General features: G+C 38.2%; 1 long non-coding RNA gene across 1 annotated transcript; it reads left to right on the top strand.

Annotated features, from left to right (window-relative positions):
- Positions 1-4217: 4217 nt before the first annotated feature.
- Positions 4218-5251, top strand: LOC139189174 (uncharacterized). The gene is made up of 3 exons (XR_011572815.1): positions 4218-4281; positions 4866-5011; positions 5161-5251. It is a non-coding gene; the product is annotated as an uncharacterized lncRNA (long non-coding RNA).
- Positions 5252-14937: the final 9686 nt, after the last annotated feature.

Genomic DNA, 14937 nt, shown 5'->3' with positions numbered 1-14937 from the left:
ATTCATATAGCTGACCCCACTCAGTGAAGAAGGTTTTGGTGTATTTAACACAATACGTTGAAAAGAAGCAAAGCTTATTTATTGATATCTTCGATAAGTTACAAATATGTACATATACATGAGTCAAAATAAACAAACAAGAGGGAGCCTTCACAAAGGTTGCTTAGGAGAAGTCTCAGCAGTCGGTAGAGCCCCAGAAAGAGAAGGCACCGGAGGGGGATCATTCGGAGCCTCAATACTGGACAGAACCCTAGAAGGAGGAGGCATCAGAGGTTGATCATTTGGAGCTTCATTACGCGGTACAACCCTAGAAGACGAAGGCAATAAATGCCTTTAGAACAAACCCACAAATCGCTGATGATCAAGTAAAACCTGACCATCATATTCCTTCATCTGGTCAAGCTTCCTTTTCATGTTTGTAGCATAGTCATGTGCGAGCCGGTGCAACTGTTTATTCTCATGCTTGAGCCCTCTAATCTCCTGTTTGAGACTCATCACTTCAGCCACCAATGATTCAACTTGGCAGGTTCGAGCAAATAGGCGTTAGGCCATATTAGACACAGAACCTGCACACTGAACACTTAGAGCCAGAGAATCCTTAACAGCCAACTCATCAGACCGTTTGGAAAGTAGTCTGTTATCTTTGGGAGTGAGAAGGTTCCTGGCCACCACCGCAGAAGTCATATCATTTTTCATCACGGAATCCCCAACGGTAAGAGGACCAGTAGGGGATAAGAAGGATGGGCGCCATATGTTGTCTGGAGAAGGTGTGGCGGCCTCTTCAACAAGGTTCAAGTCAAAACGACGGTCGGAGGGGCCTGACATTTTCAAAGGTGTTGAAGAGAGAATAGGTCGGACAAATCAAGATCTTAGAAGTGCAAGAATGGAGCTTCTACTGGTGAAGATTCAAGTGTGTTTTGGAACTTAATGCCAGCCTCTATAAAAATCTGCACTCGACGGAGCTTCAGAAATCGAAGAGGGGCCTGCCCAGAAATCGAAAAGGAGTTTGCAGTCTCAAAAGCTGGGCTGCTCAGACACCACGAGGGCCGATCTTAGAAATCGAAGAGGCGTTTACTTTCTCAAAAGCTGGGCTGCTCAAAGACCACGAAGGCCGATCTCAGAAATCGAAGAGGCGCTTGCTTTCTCAAAAGTTGGGCTGCTCAGAGACCACGAGGGCCGATCTCAGAAATCGAAGAGGCGCTTGCTTTCTCAAAAGCTGGGCTGCTTAGAGATCACGAGGGCCGATCTTAGAAATCGAAAAGGCACCTACTTTTTTCAGCCTTGTCAGCACCTGTCACATGCACACTCAGCTTTGCTAAAATTACAAGCATTCTGTTGAAGATTTCTGGTGAAGTAGAAAACACGTGAATCTTACTGTTCAATCATCCACTTTCCACACGCACCATCAGCTCATGAGTACCACATATAACTTTGCCAAAGATCTCTGACAAAGTTTAGACACGTGAAGCTTGCAGCTCCCACTACATCGCTATGACCAAGAAGGGTAAAAGAATAGCAAAGAAACAGCACTAACAAAGTTTAGACACATAAATTTTGAAGGTCTAGCTTCCATATTATTACCCACAAGGGTAAAGGAACAACACCATTGCTGGATAATTGGAAAGTCCCTGTGTGTCAACCTCTGTGCTCCGTGGCAAGGTAGACTAGCAAACATGCCCAACCTTTACTCACATTCGAGAAAACACTCCCAACAACATTGCTTGCTCCAAAATCGAAGAGGCACCGTCCTCCGAATCTCGAGAGCCAGACTCCCAACATGATTACTTTCTCAAAAATTGAAGAGACACCGCTCTCCGAATCTCGAGAGCCAGACTCCCAGCAGGATTGCTCTCTCAAAAATCGAAGAGGCACCGTTCTATGAATCTCGAGAGCCAGATTCCTGACAGGATTGCTTGTTTGAAAACCGAAGAGGCACCGCTTTCTCAACTTCGAGAGCCAAATCTCCTTGGATAAAGCTTGTCTGTAATCTTCACACGCAATATCAGCTTTCCAGATACCACATACCACTTTTTCAAAGTGCTCTAACACACGTGAAGCTGGCAACTCCCACCACCGTGCTATGACTAAGCAGAGTAAAGGAATAGCATTACTACTTGTTGTTAGGGAAACTCCTATATATGTCGACCTCCATCCTCAACGGATAGGCTGCAAAAATGCTCAACCCTTCCTCATATCTGAGAGGGCACTCCCAACGAAGCCTCTCGAAATACTCAGCTTTCTTTCCCCCCGATAATACCTCTGCAAACATGCTACACCAAAGCAAGAATATCTTATATCATCAGGGTTAAAAGCAAGAGTATCCCATATCATGCTTTTTCCCTATCTTTTCCTTTGGCCTTGTTCTTACCTGCAAGACAAGGAGAAAGAGAGCAATCATTCAGCACTTGGAATCAAGCTTCTAGTCAGGAACTGACTGCCTGGAACCCTTACCTGATTACTTACCTGGCATTGCTCTCGAGTACTCATCTTCAACATCTTATGCTTCCAGAGAAGATACCACATCTGCCTGAGGAACAGATAGGGAAAGTGAGAAGGATACAAGGAAGCATGTGGAGACAAGCGTAACAGAACACGTGCCGATACATCCACTACTTTGTCAATAACAAAAGTATCCCATATCAGCAGGGTCGAACGTACTTTAGATTTGATGGACTTGTTTTGACTCTCAAATTCTTCAGTCGGCCTTATACTCTGGAGGAAACCAGAAAACCTTCCAACCCAGTTCAAGAATAAGCCTGTGGAAAGTTACTTCTTCAAAAGCAAAAGTATCTCATATCATCTATTCTCCTTTTCTTCTCTTTATCCTTCATGTTGCCTGCAAGATAGGGAGAATGAGAACAATCAGCCGGAACTCGAAATCAAACTTCTGATCTGGGACTGATTGCTTGGTGCTCTGATTGCTTACGTTGTCTGTCACCTCTTTCAGCAGATCCCCTAGCTCGGCGACTTGGGGGACTCCTACGACATGGTTTGTATCGCGCTTGACCAAGTCTGAAACTACAAGTAAGCTTTAAGTGAAATTGATACATTACCTTGTGCATCTCCACCAATTAAAGATACCACCCCTGGATGGATGAAGAGTACTTCCAGAGAAGATGCCACATCTACCTATGAGACAGATAAGGCAAGTGAAGACGAAAGCTTGAACCTATGTCATTTGTACTAAATCATTCACTTGTACTCACTAAAGGAGAGCTTGAACCTATGTACTTGTGTAAACCCTTCACAATTAATGAGAACTCCTCTACTTTGTGGACGTAGCCAATATGGGTGAACCACGTACATCTTATGTTTGCTTTCCTGTCTCTATCCATTTACATACTTATCCACACTAATGACCAGAGCAATCTAGCGAAGATCACAAACTTAATACTTTCTGTTGTACCAAAGTCCTCACTGATTTTGTGTATCAACAATCCTTAAGTCTTTATCTTTTTGCGTTGGTAATGGATGAGTTAACATTACATATTCAAGATGATATTCCTTGGTGTATGCTTTTCGCAAACGATATAGTGTTGATAGATGAAACTCAGGAGGGGTAAATGCGAAGCTTAACCTTTGGAGAGAAGTGTTGGAATCTAAAGGTCTTCGCCTAAGCCGATCAAAGACAGAATATATAGAGTGCAAGTTCAGTACAAATGGAGGCCAAAATGAGTTAGGGGTGAGGATCGGAGATCAGGAAATACCAAAGAGCGACCGTTTTTGCTACCTAGGATCTATCTTGCAAAAGAACGGAGAATTAGATGGAGATCTCAACCATAGAATACAAGATGGATGAATGAAGTGGAAGAGTGCATCCGGCGTGTTATGTGACCGTCGTAGGCCACTAAAGCTCAAGGGAAAATTTTATAGGACGACAATAAGGCCGGCGATGCTGTATGGCACAGAATGTTGGGCGGTGAAGCATCAACACATACACAAAATGGGTTTGCACATGTGCAAAGAAGGTCTACTGACGCTCCGGTTCGAAGATGTGACTACGGGATAGAGGTTTAAGGCCGAAGGGGTAGAGGAAGACCTAGGAAAACTTTGGACGAGACCCTAAAAAAAGACTTAAAGTACTTGGATCTAACAGAAGACATGACATAAAACCGAGCGCAATGGCGTTCTGGGATTCATATAGCCGACCCCACTTATTGGGAAAAGGCTTTGTTGTTGTTGTTGTTGTTGTTGTACATGGCTGACCTTCTTGTTAGGTACCTCAAGTATCATAATCGGTGCCTAAATGACAGGAAGAAGTTGGGAATTGGTTGCAGTGAGGTGGTCTTTTATCTGAACTCCTAGTGTCATATTAATTGCATTTTTTCCATAGGTTGAAAGCTTTAATTTGTGATCAAATTGTTCCTTTTCTTATGAACTTAATCCCACAAGTTTTATATCTTTATCCTCCATTCTTGAATGATTTTCTAAATTGATTTATTGAATATACTTATCGAAATTTGGAACCCACATCCACTTAATTGTTGCATATTTATGCTTGTATGTGTATGTGACAACTGTTTCTATTTGCAATTATATATTAGGCAGTTAAAATAAATATACAGTATTAAATATGATGGATAAAGGTCTGGATTTGTGGGGTTCGTATTTTATCTATAATGCTTTATATTTGTAGTATCAGAAACTGATGACTTTTTGCATCACATTTGGATGCACTAGATTTGTTGGTCCATGCCCGAAGTATACAAATGGGACTTTCACGTCTCTTCGTTATGCCATTTTGTCTAACATAAAATTATCCGGTTTTTATGCATCGTGTTTTTTCAATGTCCATATAAAACATTCCAGTTTCATGATTCACAGGTATTTACAGTGAAATGTGTGCCTTGTTACTTCCCATGCAGGAAATGAATACTTTGTATAGATTGTGGTCTTATTTTCTTAGAAACATGTTCAACTCTTCAATGTATGATGAGTTCCGAAATTATGCACTTGAAGATGCTACTGCTGGTTATAATTATGGAGTAGAGTGCCTCTTCAGGTTCTATAGGTTAGTGAGAAAATTGTGGTCGTTTCCCATTTTAGTCATATTTGCAATCCCCTCTTGAATTTTCAGCTTTACTTGTGTTTTCAGTTATATAATACTAATGTGTGTGTGTGGGCGGGTGCGCGTGTGCGTATTCTTGTTTCTTGTTTCAGTTATGGTTTGGAGAAGGATTTTAGAGAGGACTTGTACAAGGACTTTGAACAGCTCACTCTTGACTTTTACCATAAAGGCAATCTCTATGGCAAAAATATTGGTAATTATTTTTCCTTTTTCTTTATGATGCTGCTTTTTCTTAGCTTCTTTACAAAAATAAAACCAAATAAATAAATACCTAAAATTTAAATTTTCTAGTTGAAATTTGACCATGGTGTTCTGTTACAGTTGATAGGATTTTGATTAATTTCTTGAAACCTTGTGCCGTAGAATATTGGTTTCCTAAATTTTTAATTAGGCTATAATGTGATGAGAAGAGTTATGTTGATTCTTTCATAATTTGTATATGCATTACTTGTATAAATTCGTCCAAGATGGAGAAGGATACAGAAAACGGGGGTTTTCAACATCCTAGCATGGTATTAGACCGGAGTATAGTGAAGGTAGTTTAGGGTTTACCTTATGGCTTGGTTTAGACGTAATAGTTCATTGGGTGCTGCCTTTCCTCCCTATCATTTCTGCCACTTATTGAAATTTTTTTTGCCTTGGAATTTCATTTTGTACCGACCCTAAGCCTATACCACCACTCCGAGACTTAACCTTCAACTGGCTGGCTGAGGACTCTAACGCCACAAGGTTGTCGTTTATTTGCTGAATATCTACTACATTATGTATTTCAATAACCCAGATGGCCGGTTAATTCTGACAACTACTCATGTACGTGTGGGGTTGTTTGTTTTGAATTTTTTATTTAAAATAATATTAATTTACTATTTTGTCACTTCTAAATTAAATTGTTTTCTCCAATAATTTTAAGTAGGAGGGCTATTTTTTTGGTGTATATTCATTATTCTTTCATATTTATGTTTTCCCATCCATCTAGTGTAATGTACTCCCAAGTGCATGTCTTATGAATCAAATGTCATCGATATTTCCTTAGTTTTATATCCCTTTTCTGGTTCTTAGCCCAATCCCTTTTATTCTCCTCTGTATTCCCTATAAGGTGTTTGGGTTTTGCTACTATATCCATGTCCCACACTAGGGTTTTTTGGATCCCTCTTCCGTTAAGTATGTAGGTTACTGCAAAAAATTTATGGTTCTCCCAAGTTTCAGATACTTCAGGCTTCTTAACTGTTAGATCTTGAATTTTGTGGTATTTATCAAAGATCTAATGGTAACAAGTCTGGAGCACCATAGAAAATCCCATGTCACGGATATGGATGTTATTGATACTTGATTCCCAATGCATTTTCTCATTCTGATAGTTGGATTTACAGTGAAGTAGAAGGTAGACGGTTTTGTTGAGAGCTATGAAGCTAGGCCAGTGGCTAGTAGCCTAATATGATGAATTATTTGAACTCGTGGCTAAGATCAATACTGTCCGGGTTTTACTATCCTCGAATACAACATACTATATTGAAGCAATCTATGAGGTAGTATGGATGTCACCAGGGCGTGTCTGATTAGAATTTATTACTTAAAGCCTTATGTAGGTATTTTGCAGAAATTGGCAATGATACAAAAGAATACGACCTTTAGTTTGGAGGATATACGGAAGGCCCACGTTCACCTATATGTATGATAAGTTCATTTAACAAAGCTAAACTAAATTATGAATACTAAATGATATTTATTCTCGTTTAGAGGTCATAGAGTTGAAGATGTTTATTAGGTAAATTTCATGTATCACTTGGTTGAACTGCTTACTGTTTTGAGTTTTAGACAATTTGGTAGTAATCCTCATGTCATCCAATCTTTGCATGTAAATGGCTTTGTATAAACTTGAATTCCTTATGCATGTTGCAGGGCTTTTCATCATTATCGTCAACAAGGGGATCAGAAAGAGTCTCTAATGAAACATCCGGAATTGGCAGAGGGGGAGGGAGAGATTAGGGTTGTATTCGTAGGGAAAGAGAGGCAGAGAAAGGGAGCTAATGAAGGGTGTGAGCACTTGATTTTAGGTTGGTTGAAGCTCTGCTTGAATTGGAGTTCACAAATGTGGTTCGTGTTACACCCCCACCCCCGATTTTAAAAATAGTTTTGGTTTTTATTTTAAAAAATTGTTTTGGTTATTAATTGGTGAGCTCAAGGGGCCCACCCCTTGATTTTTCCCCCGGTTCCCTTCTCCTTTTCTTTCTTTTTCTGATTTTTTTTATAACTCTCTTTCTCTCCTTCAGCTCCCACTCTCCCTTATCTCTCCCTCTCGACTTTCTGCAACTCTCTCTTTCCCTTTTCCCCGAACTCACACACACACACACCCAGTTACCCCACACCCAAGGAGACTTAGACGAAGATACCACCACACCACCGTGCCACGCTCTCTCTCTCTCTCTCTCTCATTCTCTTTCTCTGCACAGTGGTACCCCCACTAATTGGAGTTTGACTCCGACGAGATTTTTCATCCCTCGACCTTAATAAGCTTCGGAACCCTCTCTAATCTTTCTCTTAGATTGTTCAAACCCTAGGAATGACTCATTTTAGGTGTTTTGGTGAAGGTTTGTAGTAAGAAACAACTTGGTGGTGTTTTCCCAGTTTTACCAGCGAGTCTGACGGCTTTCGAGCTAATTTCCAGCCAAACCACGGTGAGTTGGCCGGTGTGCTAGATATCAATCTCTTCGTCTTGCTGAGTACTACAACTTTTCTTTTGTTTCACCCAATTTTGTTGAGTATTGAATAAGTTATATCCATTTGAATCTTACCTAATTTTTGGCGACCTTAGCAGCTTTCGAGGTCCACACCAAGGTAGATATGTGAAGACAAGATGGAAGACTCAAGGGAAGCTTTAGATACTAGAAAAAACTCCCCTATAGGGCCGACTATTTAAGAGAGAAAGAAGAGAGAAACTGCCTCCAAATTTTGCCCTCAAAGAACCCTAATGAGTTTTTGTCTATAAAGTCACTTTTATACCACCTCACAAATGAATGGTATAAGTGAAATTAAGTACAAAGCCTTCCAAGGATGGCTCCCTATAGTCATTGGGTTGTTTGCCCCATTTTGTTTAAGTTGTCATACAACTTAAGCCTAATGGGCCTTTGGACCAAAGCCCACTGGGCCTCGAAAGCTGAAACTAATTTAAAACCTAATATGAACCTTTCGTATGATTAATTAACTATTTAATCAATATTGACTATTATCAATTAAACTATTTAAATTAACTTATCCATCTCATTAATAGTTCTTCACACTCATACACGGTGTACGATCTGTTAGGTTCCAATTAGCGAGGCAGTGGATGATTGTACTCTTACTAATCGATTGTGAATTGAAACTTAATTTCAATTCTCCATGTGATGAAGATTAGTGATTGTTAATCTTCAAGGCTTCCACAAAACATGAGTAACACCTAGCAGTATGTCATGGTTACCCAATCCATCTTTTTAGTGCTTGGAAAATCCTTTCACTAAATCTTCGAGAAGCAAAGGAGCAAGCAAGAAGCAAAGTTCCAAGGATTCTAGGAGCCAAATCCATGGAGCATATGAAGAGGAATGAAAACCTTCACATGGGTGATAACCTTCTGAAAAGAAGGAAGAGCTTCAAGGGTATGAATGCTCAATCTTTCTTCTTTCCTTTTATGGAAAGAGTCTTGGTTCTTTACCATTCACTAGGTCTTGAATTTCATGGGACTCAAATTTGTTATTGAGTTCATGCTTTAATTTTAATTGTTAATAAATGCATGTGTTGCTACAACAATCTCTACATAGTCAATAATTTGTCTTCAAGTGGTATTAGAGGCCTAGATCTAGGGTTTGGTGAATCCATTTATATTTTGTATTTTCATAGTTTATGATTTGAATGTTGTAATTGTTACAAATTTTGTTCTTGCTTCTTTGAATGTAAATTTTGTTTGAAAATTTGTCATCTCAAAAGTTGTAGATGTAGTTCATTTAAGCATGAATTTTGGAGCTAAAATTGGGTATCTTGTTTATGGGGAAGTTCGACCAAATCCATGTGTGGATTTTTGGGTTCATGTTTGTCTTACTAAAAGAGTTTTAAAGTGACATTAGGAACCCCTAAGTAACCTAGTATGTTAACCCTCTTTTGAGTAGTGTAATTTTGAGTTTTGTTGAGTGAAAGCATTCATGGAGCTATTCTGGTTTTCATGGACGTTCTTCAATATCCTTACTTTGTTCTTGATGTTCATACCAAGAACCAAAAGTTTAGTGTTTTGATTTAAAGCTTTTGGTTGTTTACCTAAAGTATTGTTTGTCATGGTTGGTGTGACTTGATTTGTACTTTTCAATCAACACCATACCTATCACATTTTCAACACACTTTAAAATTTTGAATTTTCACCAATAGCCAACCCCTCCTTTACACTACCCAAAATTGGGCCACCTTACAAAGTAGGGTACTTTTGGATTTTTTTTGCAATTATATAATGTTTTGATACTTTTGTGTATTTGCATTTTGACCCAAAATTCTATGTTTTTACATAAAGGCCTAAAATCACTAAAGGACAAATTGTTTTGTTCCTTTAATGGAGGTTTGGTAACTATTGAAATTTTTGGGTTCTAATTGTAATTACATGAAGTTGTGGACTCTTGTGTTTTACAAAGTGACCCCAAAAGTTGGTATTTTGCATAATGCCCAATAGTTGAGGTTATTACATTTAGGCCCAAATTAGCTAGAGCACAAAATATTTTTGTCTCTTTAATGAGAATTTGATTTTCATTTCATTTAGCTCCATTTAAATAAACTCTATAGATTTAAGAACCAATTGTTTAAGTTGATTCTTAGTTAATGTAATTAGTTTTGATACGGGATGATTATGAACCAAAGACCTACGATAATTGAGTTATGTGATTTGGCGCTTTACATTATGAATGAATGAGATGTGTAGATTAGATTTGAATGTAATTTGATTAGATCAAATGTGATCTAAAAAGGCATAAGCCCTTCTCTTTATTCCATATATTCCTTTATTGTTTATTTGTATGCAAATTGGAATAGTTCGGTCCAACGCCCAATATGAAATAACGGTGTACTTGAATTAAACGTGTAATTAAAATCAACTACCCTCCCTAAACCAAAGGTCCAACACAAGGCTTGTGTTGGATCAATTCAAATGGTTCATAATCATCTTAAGACCTAATATAACTATATAGTCCATATGAGAATGCCAAGCATGAAGTGAAATATTTGTAAAAACTAGTTCATTTGAACAACATCTATGCATGCAATTAACAATTAAAAGGCGGATTCATGCTTGTATGCACTCTAAAACAAAACTTTACTCATGAAATTTAAGGCCTAGTAATTGTGGTGAACCAAGACTCAACTCAAATCTTAAAGAAAGGAGTTGAGAAACTTTTATAACTTTGAAGTGCCTATTTGCTTGGCAAAGGATATTTACCCATGTGAGGGCCTTCTTTCCTTAGTCTCCTTACTCCTTGACTCCATGGATGTGGATGAAGGAACTTTGCTTCTTGGCTCCATGACTTCTTGGATGGATGAAAGAATGGATTCTCCAAGTTCCCAAAATAGGGAACCTCTAAGTCTCCACACCAAGGAGAGCATTGAGGAAGAGATGATTGACCTAGGAAGAAATAGATGCTAGTAATTTCTCCCTAGGGTGGCGGCCTCTTAGAGAGAAAAGGAGAGCTTGTGTTCTCTCCAATTTCCTCAAAGAAAACCCTAATGATGAAATGGCTATAAAGATGCATTTATACCACCTCACATTTGAGTGGCAAACTTGCAATTAAGCCAAGTTCACTACCCTTCACTCTTATGGCCAGTCTTGATGGGTTTATTAGGCTTTCAAGCCCCTTGTGTTTTCAACTTGAGTTATTGGACTTGACATTCAAATCTCATTGGACCTTAAGGCCCAAAACTAACTCGAGGTCTAATACGAACTTATTCGTTTGATTAATTAATCCTAGCCATAAATAATTAAACCATTTAATTATCCTTACTCATCTCCGTTGTTTCTTCAATGTTTACCTTACACGGTGTATGATCCATTAGGTTTCTTTTTGTAACATCCCACATTGACCAACAGAGAGGGGTTGATGTGCCTTATTTGTACATACTTCATTCCCTATAGCACGAGACCTTTTGGGAACTCACTGGCTTCGGGTTCCATCGAAACTTTAAAGTTAAACGAGTTTGGGCAAGAGCATTCACAGGATAGGTGACCCACTGGGAAGTTTTCGTGTTTGTTCCCATAAACAAAACTATGAGGGCATAGCCGGGGCCCAAAGAGGACAATATCGTACTACGGCGGAGTCGGGACTGGGATGTGATAGAATGGTATAAGAGCCACTCTGCCGTGTGATGCGAGTGTGCCTACGAGGACGTCGGGCCCCTAAGGATGGTGGATTGTAACATCCCACATCAACTAACGGAGAGGGGGTGATGTACCTCATTTGTACAAACACTTCCCTCCCTATAGCACGAGGCCTTTTGGGAACTCACTGGCTTCGGGTTCCATCGGAACTCCAAAGTAAAGCGAGTTTGGGCAAGAGCATTCCTAGGATGGGTGACCCACTAGGAAGTTCTCGTGTGAGTTCCCAGAAACAAAACCGTGAGGGCGTGGTAGGGGCCTCAAGTGGACAATATCATATTATGGCGAAGCCATGACTGGGATGTGACACTTTTAACGAGGTAGTGGGTGATTAGAACTCTTCAAATCGATTGTGAATTGAAACATACTTTCAATTCTCCCTTTAGTGATTATACACCTTTTGGTCTTCCACAAACCATGAGTGACACCTAGCAGTATATCATGGCTACCCAAGCTAATTAGAAGAGGTGGAGAACTTATTCAGTTTAGAATTACAATGCAATACGGTCTTTCTCTAATACAATACTCTTGACCACATTGTTTGGTTTGATAGTTTATTCATGTTTACTATCTAATGTGATTCTCTTACTTATATGATTACCTTGAATGTGATTTGGAATGACTTCCTAAATCTCATTCATACTCTGGCCAGAGATTCTTAATCATATCATAGAGTATTCTCCCTCAAACGGTTTGAAGGCTAGAGATCCCTTGTTGCGCATTCACTTGCCTCCGTGGCTAAGTGGCTTAACCCTAACTATGTTGTGGACACCTTCTGACAGAGTGACTTTGACATAGTCAAAGATCAAGGACCTAACCATAAGACAACTATGATGCGTCAGGTCAAATGACTACTTTGCATTATCCTAACCATGAGTTCTCATGTGACATGAGTATGAGAACTCCTCGTTAATCATGTTCAGTGGACTCATTTTCTATTGAGCACCTACATGCTTGTCTTGGTGTCGGTCACACCAATGCCTTGAGACTAGTCACTCTCTTTAAGAGAAGACATAGCACATACTGATCTTAATGGACTGTCAATGCCCAATTGGCAATCCTATGATCAGGAACGTTTAGGATATGCATACGAAAGAGAATGGTCTCATGAATCTAACTTCTTTAGATCACATTCTCCCAATTACATATTCCTTGGACTTATTGTTTAAGCATATAACATTTATATGAGATGGCTTTAAACAACAATCTTTGCCCAATTAAACTAAATTAGTTTAACATGTGAAATGTCTATAAAGTATCATCATATGATTGGCTTTAGGGCATATTTCCAACAATCACCCACTTGCACTAGAGCCAATTAGCTTGGTCATCAGTGATGATACCTCTTATGAATTCATTTCAAAAATGGCTGAGTAGTAGGCCTAGACAATGGATATCTATATGTTATCCATAGAAGCAACCTTAAGAATAACAATGTCACCATTATACATGATTCTCAATCATGTGGTTTAGCCTCTCATTTGAGTTCGGATCTTGATGAGACCTTGATTCCCGGTTTGAGCTATCACCTCATTAGTGTCATAGTGTGGGTACACTAGAGACACTTTCTAGTTAGAACCAAATGGAGAGTTCATAAATGAACTTTCCCATCCAAACAACATTGTTGTCAGCTTCTATATAGCGATATAATTTGCATGATGGAACACACTAAAGTCATTACTTTTAACGTTTCCATCCAAATACCTTTTAGTCATAATAAAGAGGTATCCAAATATCTTTTCATTCAAAATGAAGAGACATCCAATGATGGATACGATATTAGATTCATAATCTAATACTTTTACGCTTCTATTGCGTTACTCTAATTCTTCCTCATTCTTGAGGAATCTATCCTTTAGTATTTCTTAAATACTTAAGGACTCAATTGACAGTTGCCATGGTTCTAATCCTGGGCTTGCACTGATATCGTCTTGTACCGATCTTGATACAACTCATATCAATATTTTTCATACAATATGAAATATGTAAATTACCTTTTTGTGTATGCATAAAGGATTCTATTTACACATTATGCTTCTTTGGGAGTCAAAAGGGTACATTCCCTTTTAGAAGAGCAACTCCCAATCTGATTGGAATTGTCCTTTCATTTGAAGTTTATCATTCGAGAAACTTCCTACATCTATCAACTATCAATAGGGATTGAGGTAATCCAATTATATCTTGAAATCTATCATTATAGATTTCCCTCCTATGTATATAGACTATGTCTCCCATATACATTCTATCGTTATAGAATGTTTAAAGTCATAACTTTAACGAAGAAGAATTCCTTTCATTTCCAAAATTAATATATCATATATATGTTCAAATTTAGGAATATGATTAACTCCCACTAATCTTTTGTAAACCTAGTTAACAAAATATTCATTTACATCTTTATGAGAAATCAAACAATTTGATCTTTCTCTCATAAGACGCTTATAGCTCCCACTAGCTTGCTAAGATTCATGATGGATGGATCTCTACAACTTATATGTCTTATGATTCCTAGTCTTATACATATATTATCAAGACTATCTTGGTAATGGTTTCTGAAACCCATATAATGTCCAAACATTGAATTACCGTTTAGTTGTAGCTAGTAATCTTTGAATTAATAGAAATCAAGACTATATCAAAGATGGTTTCTTCCAAGTCAAGCAATCTCGTTGATTGTAGTCACCTTAAGCTATCAATTGGCTATGAAGGTTTCACTATTTCGGGTCAAATGGTACTATACCATTTCCTTGAGTATATGTCGTATATACACTCGATGTAGTCATAAGGATTTTCATTCTAATTTCTTTTGAATTAAGATGTGTAACTCTATGACATAGTCATAAAGTTCAAACCATTCAACTGAGACAGTTTATAGATCCTTCTCGACTACCTTGGAGCTAGTGGTGTAGGAACTAGCTTGTTATATTTATTGATTATCATCTTGTCTCTCAAAAAACCCATTCTCTGAGTTCTTTCTCTCGTTCATTTGCTCTATCTTAGGCAAATCATATTGTATGATTACAATGAACTACCCAACAAATAACATTTGTTAGTTGGTTTATAGAAGTGATATCCAAAGGTTAATTTAAGGATATCCGACAAGATTGTTCTCAAACAAATATTGCTTATTAGCACACAACCCCAAATCTTAACACACTTAAGACTTGTCTTTCTTTCCAACTACATCCTATGGAGTCATGGAAATTTTGGAAGATCTTCTAATTGACAATCATATTGTCTTAGAAGTATATATCCTATATATGGGTATTTGATGCTACTTTCCTTGATATCTTTCAAGGAAACTCTTCCAAAGTGTTATTTTTCCTTGGATCAAATCTAAGGAGGTAAATGTTTTAGATGTCTTACTCATCAACTTACATTCTCGAATTCTTTGAAACCTTTTGCAAAGTATTTGGACTTGTGTTTATTCAAAATAAATGATAGTCCAACCGAGAGTGATCTTCGGTGAATGTCATACAACATGAGTAGTATT

This window comes from Malus domestica, chromosome 11 (genome assembly GCF_042453785.1).
Source record: "Malus domestica chromosome 11, GDT2T_hap1".
NCBI lineage: Eukaryota > Viridiplantae > Streptophyta > Magnoliopsida > Rosales > Rosaceae > Malus > Malus domestica.
Note: the sequence above shows the minus strand (reverse complement) of the source record. Positions and strands in the feature narration are given on the sequence as shown.